This window comes from Notamacropus eugenii, chromosome 7, assembly GCF_028372415.1.
Source record: "Notamacropus eugenii isolate mMacEug1 chromosome 7, mMacEug1.pri_v2, whole genome shotgun sequence".
Lineage (NCBI taxonomy): Eukaryota > Metazoa > Chordata > Mammalia > Diprotodontia > Macropodidae > Notamacropus > Notamacropus eugenii.
The window spans coordinates 93,595,020-93,608,923 of record NC_092878.1 but is presented as its reverse complement, the minus strand read 5'-3'; the positions used below and the strand labels follow the sequence as shown (position 1 = coordinate 93,608,923).

The 13,904-nt window shown below is 38.2% G+C and overlaps 1 long non-coding RNA gene and 1 pseudogene across 1 annotated transcript in view; one reads left to right on the top strand and one right to left on the bottom strand.

The window, feature by feature from the left end:
- Positions 1 to 1,709, top strand: part of LOC140514841 (uncharacterized) — a 139,076-nt gene extending 137,367 nt beyond the window's left edge. Inside the window, exons 4-5 of the long non-coding RNA XR_011970744.1 lie at positions 320 to 476; positions 1,020 to 1,709. This is a non-coding gene — a long non-coding RNA (uncharacterized lncRNA). The remainder of the gene's footprint in view (positions 1 to 319; positions 477 to 1,019) is intronic.
- Positions 1,710 to 11,755: 10,046 nt separating this feature from the next.
- LOC140514958 (heat shock cognate 71 kDa protein-like) lies at positions 11,756 to 13,700 on the bottom strand (annotated as a pseudogene).
- Positions 13,701 to 13,904: the final 204 nt, after the last annotated feature.

The following is a 13,904-nucleotide window of genomic DNA, read 5'->3' as shown; positions in this document are numbered from 1 at the left end:
AATATGGAAGTACAGAAGGAAAGATAATGATTCTTGCTTTGAACATATTGAGTCTGAGATGCTTCCAGGCTACCCATGAAGGAATTGCCATCCAGTACACAGTTGATAATGTATTTCTGGGGTTCAGCATAGTGATTGTGGTTGGAATTACAGATTTGGGATACTTCAATACCTGGTAGTTGATAAGATTTCCAAGATTTCTAAGAGAAATTGTGAAGACAATGTGGCAAGAGAATTACTTTTTATCTCAAGAGAGAAATTTTTTTAATAGCCTAGGATATTTACTGCTGTCTCCTAAAGTCTTTTTTTTCTCTTCAAGGATCTCTTCCTGGAAAGAACCTAGAACTGTATATGTCTTCTATTGAAACCAGAAGAAAGAAAAAGGTCTCTCTTCTCCCAAAGTCTCATCAACTCCTCATGTACCCCTGGACACTGGACACTTTTCATTAATGAACAAAGATCAAGGATTAGAAAAGGTCATTGTCTTTTTATTTAAAGAATGAATTTAAGGTAATTGTCATTAGCAATTAAAAGATAATCAGTAGTCATGGACTACCAAGTAGTTCTAGTCAAGTAGTAGGGTAGGAAGCCAGAGAATTGAGGGGGGCATATCTATTATGTTAGATTGGAAGAGATCTAAGAGAAATGAGAGGTTAGAGGCAGCAAGTAAAAGTGGGATTTTCTAGGTGTTTGGAAGTGAAAGGCAGAAGAGGAAGAGGAAGATAGTTAGAGCCAATGGCAGAGTCAAATGAAGGTTTTTAAAGGATCAGTTAGGTTTTAGCGTGATTGGTAGATAGCAGGGTAAAAAGCAGTAGAGAAGGAGTGATTGAAGATGAGAGAGAAATCATTGTAGAGGCATTACCTCATCTTCGAAGAAAATGGATCTAAGATGTAACCTTCAGTCCTTGAAGGAGTGCATATCACGACTGGAAATATATGATCTGATTTGACTGGTAGGGATAGTCAGAGCTTTGGAATTTGGCTTTTGACATTCTTTTCCTGTTTTTCTCTTTTTCTAGTGTCTCATGAATCAGGAACAGTCTACACATTCTCTCTGTCCTAGGTTACAAGGCAGACTGTTGCAGTGCAAAAGACAAAGAGTTATTAAATTGCCTAACCCCTTTGACCTAGCAATACCATTATCAGGTCCACTTCCAAAATGACTAGGGAAGAAGGAAAAGAACCTATATATTCTAAAATATTTGTAGCAGCTCTCTTTGTAGTGGCAAAGAACTGTAAATTGCCGGGATGCACATCAGTTGGAGAATGACTAAACAAGTTGTAGTATATGATTGTGATAGAATACCTACTGTGCTATGAATATCTTAGAAAAACAAGGATAGCTTGTATGAAATAATGATGAGCAAAATGAGCAGAGCTGAGAACCTTATATAAAATAACAATATTGTTTTAAGAATAACTTTGATCAAATAATTGATTTTGACTATTAAAAATACCCAAATTAACTACGAAGTACATAGGAAGATGCTGTCTGCAACCAGAGATTGAATTGATAAATAGAAGCATGTAAAAAACATGGTTTTATACACATGCATACCTATGAATGTGTATGGGTGTGTGTGTGTGAGCATGTGTGCATGTGTATTTATACACATGCACACATGCCCACACATATAAATACGTATACACCAACATATTTGTGTCTAATGGTGGCCATTTCTAGGGTGAGTTGGGCAAGGGAGAAAAGAAATTTAAATAACTTTATTATATATTTTAAAATAATAGCAAGTTGTACATAATACATTTGAAGTTTCATGTACAATACTAATTTAAAAATTATACTATATTATGGAAATGTTTGCTTTGTTTCACAAATTAATAATAAAATTTTTGAAAAATGATAAAAATAAGAGATTCCAATTCCAATAATCTGGGTCTAAATCCTGCCTCTGCCACTACCTAGTTCTGTGACCTTAGGAAAGTCCAACATCAGCTTTCTCACTTGCAGAATGAGGAGATCACATGAATTGACTTCCTGGGCCCTTTCCAGCATTAAACTAATAATGCTTCTCTTTTAATCAATAGAGCAGTATGGGAAGGCTGGGTGCTCCCCCTACCCCCAATCTTCTTTGTGAATAGAGATGGACAAAAGTTCTCTTCAGCTCAGCAGAGGAACAATCAGAAATCTTTTTCCTCAGTCCCTATCCCCATTTTGTTCTTTTCTAGCTCCCATATTTTCAGTGACTATTTTTTATGTGTAATCACTTTCAAGTCTACTTGCCCCACCTTTAACCTCTCTCTCATTCTCCAGTCTCATATCTCTAATTTTCTCACAGACATTGTGGCATATAAAAGCTTCAAGAGACTTAGTTTCTGGGTATTTAATCCTTTTATTAATTATTCTAGTGAATAGTTAATAAAAGGGGTCAGTGAATGTCAAGGATAGATCACATGAACTTCTTGATGCTTATATGCCCTTGGAAGAGTGGGTGTTACCAACAGGCAACAATCAATTCTGATTGATTAGCAATGAATGAGACAATGAATATTGTAATGAGAGGTGGACCTCTTTCTAATGAGGTGCTGGGGGACATGACTTTGATTATATCTCTCATAGAGTGACACTCCCTTAGGACAGACCACTAACCATCTAGACAAAGGATTTGCCCCACCACCTAGCCTACCTGAGTGGAACACGATGGTGTGAAATTTACCTTTGATTAAATTCTTTATAAGGTTCTCTAGTTGGGTGGGATCTGCTACACAGATTGAAAAAACATGTTCCCTCTAGATTTGACAATATCATTCATCAACAATATCCTTCAGAGACTGAGCAACCTACAAGTTTCTGGTTTCTGAGTGAAAAACTAAGAAAACTTCAATCCTAATTTAATCATTGACTATTAATAAGAGAGAAATAATCATTTCTTTCAACATCTTAAACTCAATGTGTCCAAAACTAAATTTATTATCTTTTTCCCCAAGCTCTACCCATTTCCCAACTTCCCTATTACTGTTTAGAGTACCATCATCCTTCCAGTAGCCCAAGCTTGCAACCTAGGTGTCATCCTGGTTTCCTTACTCTCTCTCACCTAGCATATTCAATCAGTTGCCAAGCCCTATTGAGTCTACCTCGGTAATCATTCTCTTGTACTCTCTATCTGATATACAAAATCTATGTAGAGAGAGTCATGTGTGTATATATATATATATATATATATATATATATGTATGCATGTATGTATGTATATATTATATTGTTGTGTGTGTACTCACATATAATGTATACGTACATATGCCAGATAAGACACACACACACACACACACACACACACATGCAGACACACAGTTCCAGATCACATCTAAGGCTAAGATTCATCCCCCAAAGTGTCTGGTATAGCAATCTGGGGATAGGGACATGATTAAAGTTCCACACATGGCTTCTTCCCAGAGTTTTTCAACTTTTATGGTCCTGAAAAGAGTGTCCTATATATGTTTTCTTTTGATGCTGGAAGCCAAAACTGCAAGAGAGTCACTAGCCCTGATCTGTCTTCCTCCCTGCTCTCAATGTGCAGGTGTGGGAAATTCCTCTTTACCAGTGAGAAGAGAGTCTTACATCAGATTTGGGACTCTCCATACAATATTGACCAAAGTATGGAAGGTTTGTGATCTCTACTAGTGGAAAAGCAATCCATATAAAGAAATCAGGCTTTCGAAGTATTGATATTCTGTGGTTATGAGCTTTATATTGATTTTAAAATATTATTACAATCAGAGAATTATGGACTTTTTGATGTAGAAAGAAACTTGGAGATCATTTAATCAAAACATTTATTTAACATCCAAATGGAGTATTTTCTATGCTGAACATATAGAAATAATTCCCTACATATCAAGGGCTTTCTGGGCTGTATAACCAACTGGCTAATAGAATTTTAAAAGTGTCTCAGGGGTTGATATACCTATCTTGTTTTGTTTGCAGGGTCCTAGGTAAATTCTTGAACCTATCTCATATTAGTTGCTACTTCTGGCTAAGTCATTACTTGTTTTCTCAGTTTTTATCTATAAAGACTTTAGACACCCATCATGGTTAATGAGCCAGATTGACTGTAGAAGAAAGGTAGGCAGCTATTGAAGCCTATTGTTTCTTCCATTGAATAAGAAAGTGACTTTTTAGTCAATTCCTGCTTCATAACCTGAAAATGATCTTTTGCTTCTAAATGTGATTCTCTGATAGGCACTAATATGCTGGGAGAATATGGCATAATGGAGTTCAATGGAGCTTATTTCTCCCAGTCCTTTGAAAGGTGGGCCATGTCAGAGATCCATAGAGCTGTTAGGGCAGCAATGTTGTGTGTTTACAACACTCTTACTCCCTGATGAACCCAATGAATTGGATTTATATGTCTTCTCAAATAAGGGATAATCAGGGATGAATCTGTATAGAAAGAAAAATCACGTAGTATGCCTTCAACTCTCCTTTATAAGCCCTATTTCATTCTCTGTACAACATATTTTTCTCTCTCCCCCTTGGTATTCCTTTCAGAGATGCCTTCACATCAAATCTTGCTTCATGGTGGAGTGAGAGCAAGTACTCACCTAAACTTTATGACAGACTTCTTCAGATACCTGTAAAAAGAGAATCTGAACAAATTTTAGAGTGGCAGAATCTACTAGGAGACAGAGTATGGCAGATTTCCAGCCCAGAACAGCCTGGAAGGTCTACAGGAAGGATTTGTTGCACGAGGTTGGAGGAGCACAGAGTGCACAGCCCACAGGCTGTACCAGCAGACCCACCATAGCAAAGCCAAACAGGAAGTGCCTGGCAGTTTAAAGCAGAGGCAGATTCTCAGACAGGACAGGACTTCAGTGGAACTGAGTGAAACAGTAGTGTAGAACCCTTGGTAACAGCAGCAGCACTCCTGAGACCATCAACCACCAGATTAAATGTCTGTAAGTCACCTACTTGAACTTCCAGGAGCCAAGATGGCAGAGTGATCCATAAATGTTTGCCCCCTCCCCTTGAAAATCCTTGACAAACCCAGAAAATGCTAGGAAAAATCCTGGAATAGTAGGATCAGCTGAAGGGGTCAACAGTCTCTTAGCCTGAGAGGCTAGGAAAATCACTAAGGAGGGTCTCTTTTGCTGTGGCTGAAGGGGATCAGTGCAGGACCAGTGCAGGACCAGAGGTGTCCCAGACAGCCCCATCTCAGCTAACCAGGAGGAGATCCTGAGCCCCAGGGGTGTAGATATGCCAGTAAGCACCAACACCAGGACCCCAGGCATGCCTTAGCACAGCCAGGGGAATCGGAAAGACACCAGAGCAGACAGGGGATCACCAAATGTTGAGCCTGCCTGTGCTGTAGCTCAGGAAAGGAGACCTCCTGTGGCCAGACCACACCTCCCCCACACCTCATGCAGCCAGCTCCAGGATAACTCTGAGGAAACTCACCTGGCCTCTGCTGTCTCACACCAGTCAGCTCAGCACCAGGTAAGCTGCAGCATTCTAGCTTCTAGCTGAAATCTTGTTTCAGCAAATGATATAAAACCAGTGTCTTACATCTTAGGGCAACAATTCTTAACCTAAGGTTCATGGACATATTTTCAAGAGGTATATGAACTTAGATGGGAAAAAATACATCTTTATTTTCACTAGCTATTAAATGAAATTTAGTATTTACTTCAATTTTGAATGTAGACAACAATATGTAAGGGCCTTTGTGTTTCACCAGACTGTGAAAGGATTCCATGGAACAACAACAATAAAAGGTTAAGAGCTTCTGTCTCTAGGTAAATTTAAGTCTTTGAGGGACTTTTTTTCATTGAGAAATAAAAGGAAGGTTTTACCTGACACCTGCTAGAGGAATTTTGAGCATAAACTCATTTAACTGAAATCATACTATGCCTAAGTAATCTTCTCTTTTTTTTATAAGTTCATTCCTGTGGTTAAACAAATTCATGAGCATAAGTTGAAATCTCTGACTTTTATGTGCCATAGAAATTTTTGTATCTAATTTCTTCCTACATTTGGGGGGATTTCTAAAATTTCTCCTTTTAATACATTTTTTTGGACATGAGATGAATATTCTTACACTCATTCCTATTACTTTGGTGAATCAGTACAATATGACTTTAAGAACTTAATGGATTTTTCATGTCATCACTGTTGGTGCTCCCTTTCATGGTGCAAAACGTCTACATTTCCTCCTGTGCAACTGTTGTCAATAACCTTCCATCATTCCTCTACTGGGCATTCACTCAACACAGAAAGGGAAATGGTTCTTCTAGATTTCTTGACATTGCAAGTGTGCTAGAACACACAATGGTTCTATCACTTAGATAATTTGGTGGTAGTAAAGTTAATTTAAATGGGAAGATCTTTTCCATTCATTAATAGGCCCATGTAACCTGCTTAAATCACATGGAAGCCTAAGTCATATGTAGTGCGAGGTGCTTGCTGAATAGGTGGAACATGAAAGGTGGAGCAGAACTTGGAGGAAATTGGGGAGACCAGTAAGAGTGCAGGGAGGAGAGGACACAGGCAAGAAGGCAGCTAGGCTCATGAGTGTTTGTTTGTGAGACTGCCTTAGGGGAGACACTTGGGAATGGCTTTGTCCCCTACAGTGATAATGTGTATTGACTTCTTGGCTACAATGATGGATTTAACTTTCTGGTATTGGGATTTGGCTTTCTCATGTCTGAATAAATGTTTTTCTTCTGCCTTCTATATGGAGAGTCTGTTATACTTTGTGATTAGGAACTACACTGGCATATTCATAGACACCGTCAGTGCTGTGAATATTGCCTTGGTAATACAGTGGTGCATGGGATGGAATGTTAAACCTGGAATACAAAAGACTTATGTTCAAATTCAGCCACTAACTGTGTGACCCTAGGCAAGCCTGCCTCAGTTTCTTCATGTATACCCTCCACCTGCAGATGCCTGATTTCTTAAGCCAGATGTCACCCCCTTTCCATGACTGTGATGTGTCACCTCTGGACCTGGCATCAACCAAGATCCAGATTCCAGGAATAATAATAGTACTCACCTCTCAGGGATATTGTGAAGATCAAATGAGATACTATTTGTAAAATGTTAAAAAATTGCTAATATGAAACAATAATATTTGCCAATGTTGAAGACTTTATAAATGCTATTATTATTCCTCTTCTTGCTTCATGATCAACTGCTCTCTTTTCCTAGTTGAACATTGCTTTAATAGTATCTTCTATGCCACTCTCCCTGCCTAATATTCTATTAGTGGAAGAGTAGAGTAGAATTACCCCATTTGGTTACTCATCCAAGCAAATACAACAAATACCTAAACGTGAATTCCTTTCATATTGAACAGGTCTACTATGGTGACATTTCTGTGGTCAAATGATGCTCCTCAGTGTTGTAGTATCGTTACACTTAGAAAGAAGTTCTGACTTACAAATGTTCAGTCATAATCCCACTTGTTGAGTCATCTCAGTCATATCCAACACTTTGTGACCCCAGTTTGGGGTTTCCTTGGCAAAGATACTGGAGTGGTTTGCCATTTCCTTCTCCAGGCTATTTTGCACATGTAGAAACTGAAGTAAACAGGGTTAAGTGATTTTCCCAGGTCACATAGCCAGTAAATGTCTGAGGTTGGATTTGAAATTGTGAAGATGTCTTCCTGATTCCAAGACCACTATCCTATCCACAGAGGGCAACTACTATATAGATAACTCATCTATGCCCACTAATAACAATAGCTAATATTTATATTGCACTTTAAGGTGTACAAATTGTTTTAAAATATTAGTTCATTTTTTTTGCAACAATTATCCAAGGAATTAGGTGCTGTTACTACAGCTGTTTTATAGAGGAGGAAACTGAGACAGATGAAGGTCAAGAGACCCGCCCAAGGTCCCATAGCTGTTAAATATCTGAGGCAGGATTTGAAATCAGATCTTCTGGTCTTCAGGTCAGGCCCCCCTAGCAGCTCCTCTCCATTTCTTATTGGCAGACCTGAAACTTGAATAATTTGGAAACTATGATGCCCCATGATTTGCAACCATACAGAATCAATAGAAGAATTTTTGTTTCATTATGGACCTATGATTTCATTGATTGTAGGGAAGTCTTGGTGAGGAAACAACCTTTACCATCGTAGAACAATAACTTCTTATAACTTATATTTTTAAGGAGTTTACCAAGTTTCTGAGAAAGTAGCTGACATGCCCAGGGTAATGTAGCCAGTATTTGTCACAGGCAAAGTTGTCCTACACCAAGGCTGACTCTTTTTCCTTTAGGTCACTCTGTGTCTTCACTGGGAGAATATTGGTGTTAAAAAGATGCTTCCTTACACTGCCTCCTCCTTCCCTTCACACTTTTTAGGGAGAAACCCAGAACAATCGGAAACATTTTTACAACTTCCCAACAATAATCTACATGGCTCTCCTCTCCTATGTAATTCTAGGTCCAGTACCAGCTCTACAGGTTATCCTTCCAATCAGTTATCAGAGTGCCAGTGATAGGAATTCTTTATCCACTTAGTATTTCCTATGTAGTCAATTTGGCTGAGCCTTTCTGGGTGATTACAGACCTTGCTAATGAGGTTCTTCAGTGGTTGGGCTTGATTCAATCAGCCCAATGCCATATAAAATAGGAACATATTGAAGACCTCATTACCTATAACGTATGTTGTTTCCATTAGGGCTCTGCATTGAACATCCTCTCTGAAGCTGGAAAAGACCTTTGTGTTGAATATGTGCCTATTTCATGACTCACTTGATATTAAGAACCAGAGCAAGTTTCTGTGATTTTGGTTGGTTGCTGTCCTTCGCTCTCAAAGAGGACTAAAATGACACCACTATGCTAGAATTGAGTTTCAGTGTGTGCGATAGTGACCAATCAGACCAAAGAAGCTTGGAATGCTCTACCACAGGTCAGGCACAAATAGTCTGTGTTAACATTTGGGGTGGGTACTCTAAATCTTTGCATCCTGTGTTTCCTTTGAACTGTTTCAATTGCGCTTTGCTCATAGAACACAGCACCTTCTCTGATGTGGGCAAGCTATGCTGAGCAGTCCTGTGCCAGTGTCCATGTCATGCAATCAATTCCAAAGTTCTTAAGAGAGACCTTGAAAGTGTCCTTGTATTGCTTTTTCTGATCAACATGTGAATGCTTGCCCTATGTAAGTTGTCCATAAAATAGTCTTTTAGGGAGCAAATGATTTTAATATGCACCAGAAGTACTTTGTTAGAAAAACTCTTTAAGGTGGAATTTTGCTCTATTAAGTAACAAATATTTTTATAGTCAATATTAGTACCATATAATAAAGTTCCATATAAGTCTATTATCATTTATTATTATCATTATATTATCTATACATTTCTATCAGGTGTGGTTTATCTTTCTACTATATTTTAAAAGCTGTAGTTTGTTGTAGAATAACATTTGTAAAACATTACTTGTTCCTTTTTCCAATCTTCATTATGAATATCAAAGATAGGTATATAATTATTTCCTTCAAGATTTAAACAAGTGGGAACATGCCCTTACATATCAGCACTTATTGATTGTCTTTATTTCCTTAGTAAAAATGTCCCTTTTTTCTACTCAAATGTGTGGTATTGTCTTCTCTTTATAATATCACAAAACTCATTCTCTTAGTGTATACAAAATTATATCACCTCCATCATAAATCTGCTCCATATATACACTAATAATACACATATTACTAGTCTCTCTTCTGATCTTCTGATTTTTATTTCATTCTGTGTCATTTCTATTTCCTATATGGTACACTAAGGACTATTATGTTAGAATCAAAATGTTGTTCCACTACCCTTGATGGGGAAAGTGTTTTGCTAGAAACCATGACAAAATTTTTCCATCTCTAATCATTTATTGTCCTCCTTTCAGTTTTATTCCTCTTTGAAAAATGTTCTTTTATTCCAATTTCAGTTTTAAATGCTGTGAGATGATCTGGTTTAATTGGATCCCTTAGCAAGCTTTCAATAAAATTGATTCTTTTCCCTTAATTCTTGCTATGTTATGTGACAATTTCCCAGTACCCTCTTTTATAAAATTTTATATTTAAAATAGTGATTTTTCCCTTGTCTACCATACCCTGCTGCTATCATATATTTGTTGGCTACAACAATTTCTAGACTTTTGATCTCTTTTTTGTGGCAACTGGTTTACAGTGGTTGAGCTTCATGATGAAATGAAATTGCTGAGTTTTGAAAATATTTTCCATTTTTCAATGTTAATAGCTTGTTTGCCAAGTCAGGTTAATTTCTCTCTCTCTCTCTCTCTGTCTCTCTCTCTCTCTCTCTCTGTCTCTCTCTCTCTCTCTCTCTCTCTGTCTCTCTCTCTCTCTCTCTCTGTCTCTGTCTCTCTCTCTCTCTCTCTGTCTCTCTCTCTCTCTCTGTCTCTCTCTCTCTCTGTCTCTCTCTCTGTCTCTCTGTCTCTGTCTCTGTCTCTGTCTCTCTTTCTCTCTCTTTCTCTCTCCCCCCCCTCCTCCCTCCCTCTCCTCTAGCTTCCTCCTGATTCTCCTCTTGAATTTAAATCCCTTTCATTTCTTAATCTTCACTCACACTTTTTGCCAGTTTTGACCTCTTCTATTTGGTATTCAACCTTTGCATTAAAGCCACTTGTATTTTAACATGTATGTTGATTTTGTTTGGAGGCTCTTATGGAGTTCTTCACTGCATTTCTCTATGTCATTATTCTCTGCAACAGCTATTGTCACAAAGGTCACAATTATCTTAATTCTTATCCTTTTACAAACTCTCATCTTGCACGTAGCAACATGAAATGAGTACGTTTCCAATGATATGATTTTTTAAATGATGTTTTTGGTTTCATGACCAACTCAGTCCTGTCAATTTGTGTTTCTAAGAACTCATCTTTCTGTTTCCTTCTAGTTCCATTTATAGCTAGAATTTCAAGATTGATAGGAATCAGGGTTTCATTAGTATGCCACTCATTGGTCAATAAAGGATCTCACATATAGAGCACCAACAGTTATGCTAATCTTTACAAATGGTCTGAAAACTATAATTCTTAACACCCTCTGCTCTGCTTTCTACTACTATGACTGGTTATAGTTCTGGCAGAAGGACAGAAGGACAAGAATGAAGACCATTCTGTAATTTTCTTGCTTCATGAGGTGCTATGGCCAAATAATTAATCATCTGGCATCCAGCCTTCTAGTGATCAACTAGACAAGTGCTCAGAACATAGAAATAATCTTTCTCTGTGACTATACTTGGAGCTTTTCTTGCATAGTACAAAATTGAAATCAAATATAGCAAAATTTTTTATTGTTCTTTGCCATAACAGAGCTGGTAGTCTCAATGATCTACTTCCGTCATGTTAAATATATCCAATTTTCTCAAGTTCTCTTCTAGGAGTATTCATGGAATCCCCTTTTAAAAATCTACATTTTTGGAATGTGTTCTAATTATAATCAGTTTTGATTCTCAGAGGAATAAGAAATAATTATCCATCCATACATGGATGAAAGGGACATATAAATGGACATAGATTAATTTTCTAAAGATCATTTCTAGCTTAAACCACTCCTGTCCAAATATCCATGTTGAATGTCTTAGTTTCTTTTTTTTTTATGGTGCCAATTTTAGTTTTATTCTCCAGGGCAAGAATTGCATTTCCACTTGTTTGCAGTATTGATAAAGTGCAATGTTCACTTCTCTTCCTCTGCACATATTCAAGTGTTCAGAATGCCCAGCTTTACTCAGTAACTCAGGTTACTTTGTAGCCTTGGTTACAAATTTGAGTGCTTCAGTTTTTGGAAAGCTCCATGGAATGCTCATTCTTTTGGTGTATTTAATCCACCCCTTTAATGTTGGGTCCAGAAGAAGCACCTCCAGATGGGGCTGCTCTACCACCTGGGAACCCTGCACTCTGGTACAACTTAGTAATGATGGGATTACAAACCTTCTCCAACTCTTTCTGCTGATGCTCAAAGTTTTCCTTCTCAGCAGTCTGGTTCCTATCCAGCCAGTTGATCATTTCATTGCATTTATCAAGGACCTTCTGTTTGTCTTCATCACCACTTTTGCCTTGCAGTTTTTTTTATCCTCTATGGTAGCTTTCATGTTGAAAGCATAAGTTTCAAGAGAATTCTTGGAAGACACCTTGTCTCTCTGCTTCTCATCCTCAGTTTTGTATTTCTCAGCCTTCTGGACCATACGCTCAATGTCTTCTTTGCTCACATGTCCTTTATCATTGGTGATGGTGATCTTGTTCTCCTTGCCTGTGCTCTTATCCGCAGCAGAAACATTGAGGTTGCCATTTGCATCAATGTCAAATGTTACTTCAATATGAGGAACACCCATGGGTGCCGAGGGGATTTCTGTGAGCTCAGATTTGCCAAGCAGGTTGTTATACTTTGTCATTGCTCTTTTACTTTCATAAATCTGAATAAGCACACCAGGCTGTCTGTCTGAATAGGTGGTAAAGATCTGTGTCTGCTCGGTGGGGATGGTGGTATTACATTTGACCAGAACAGTCATAACTCCACCTGCAGTTTCAATTCCAAGGGAAAGAGGAGTGATATCCAACAGCAACAAGTCTTACACATTCTCAGATTTATTTCCAGTGGTCTGAACAGCTGCACCATAAGAACCAGCCTCATCAGGATCAATACTCTTGTTGACCTCCTTGCCATTGAAGAAATCTTGCAGAAGCTTCTGGATTTGGGGGATTTGAGTGTACCACTCATCTAGATGATGTCATGAATATGTGATTTATCTAGCTTGGCATCTCTTAAGGTCTTTTCCATAGGATTCAGAGTGTCATGGAAGAGATCATCATTTAGCTCTTTGAAATGGGCTCGGGAGATTAATGTATAGAAGTTGATACCTTCAGAGAGAGAGTCAGTCTCAATACTGGCTGGGTACTGGAAGAGAGGGCACACTTTTCATGTTCACAGGTGGTGCAAAGATTATGGGATAGCCCTCTTATTCTCACTGAGGTCCTTCTTGTGTTTTTGCTTAAACTTGGCAATAAAACAGTTGACCATCTGGTTGTTGAAGTCCTCCCCACCCAAGTGGGTGTCCCAAACTCTGGACTTGACCTCAAAGATGCCATCTTCAATGGTAAGAATGGAGATATTGAAAGTACCACCTCCAAGGTTAAAGATTAACACATTTCCCTCAGCACCAACCTTTCTGTCCTTTTTGTCCAAGCCATAAGCAAGAGCAGCAGCAGTTGGCTCATTGATGATTTGGACCACATTGAGACCAGTGATGGTTCCAGCATCTTTAATGGCCTGATGTTGGGAATCATTGGCATAAGGTGATACTATGACCACAACGTTTGTGATAGTCTTCCCAAAGTAAGTTTCAGTAATTTCTTTCATTTTGTTCAAGACTATAGAAGATATTTCTTCTGGATAGAAACTTTTGCTCTTCCCTTTGTACTCCACTTGGACCTTTGGCCTACCCACATCATTCACCACCATAAGAGGCCAGTGCTTCATATCTGACTGCATTACTGCATCATCAAATTGGTGACCAGTCAAATGTTTGGCATCAAAAACTTTGTTGTTGGGGTTCATTGTGACTTAATTCTTTGCAGCATCATTGAAAAACGTTCTGTCAGTGAAGGTGATGTACCTTGGGGTGGTCCTGTTACCTTGATCATTAACAATGATCTCCACTTTTCCATGTTGGAAGACTCCCACACAGAATTAAGTGGTTCCAAGATCAATGCCAGCTCAAGGTCCCTTTGACATGGTTGCTGGGGTGTTGGGGGTCATAGCTGACCACTGTGGAGAAAGAAGGGCCGCTGCTGTGCTGAGTGAATGTCTTAGTTTCTTAAAGCAACTAAACAAGCTTAGATAAATCTCATAAAATTATATTGAGATTAAAAGTTATTTGTTTATTCTTTAATATGCCAAATGAGATAATATTTATAAATCTCACTGCAAACTTTAAAG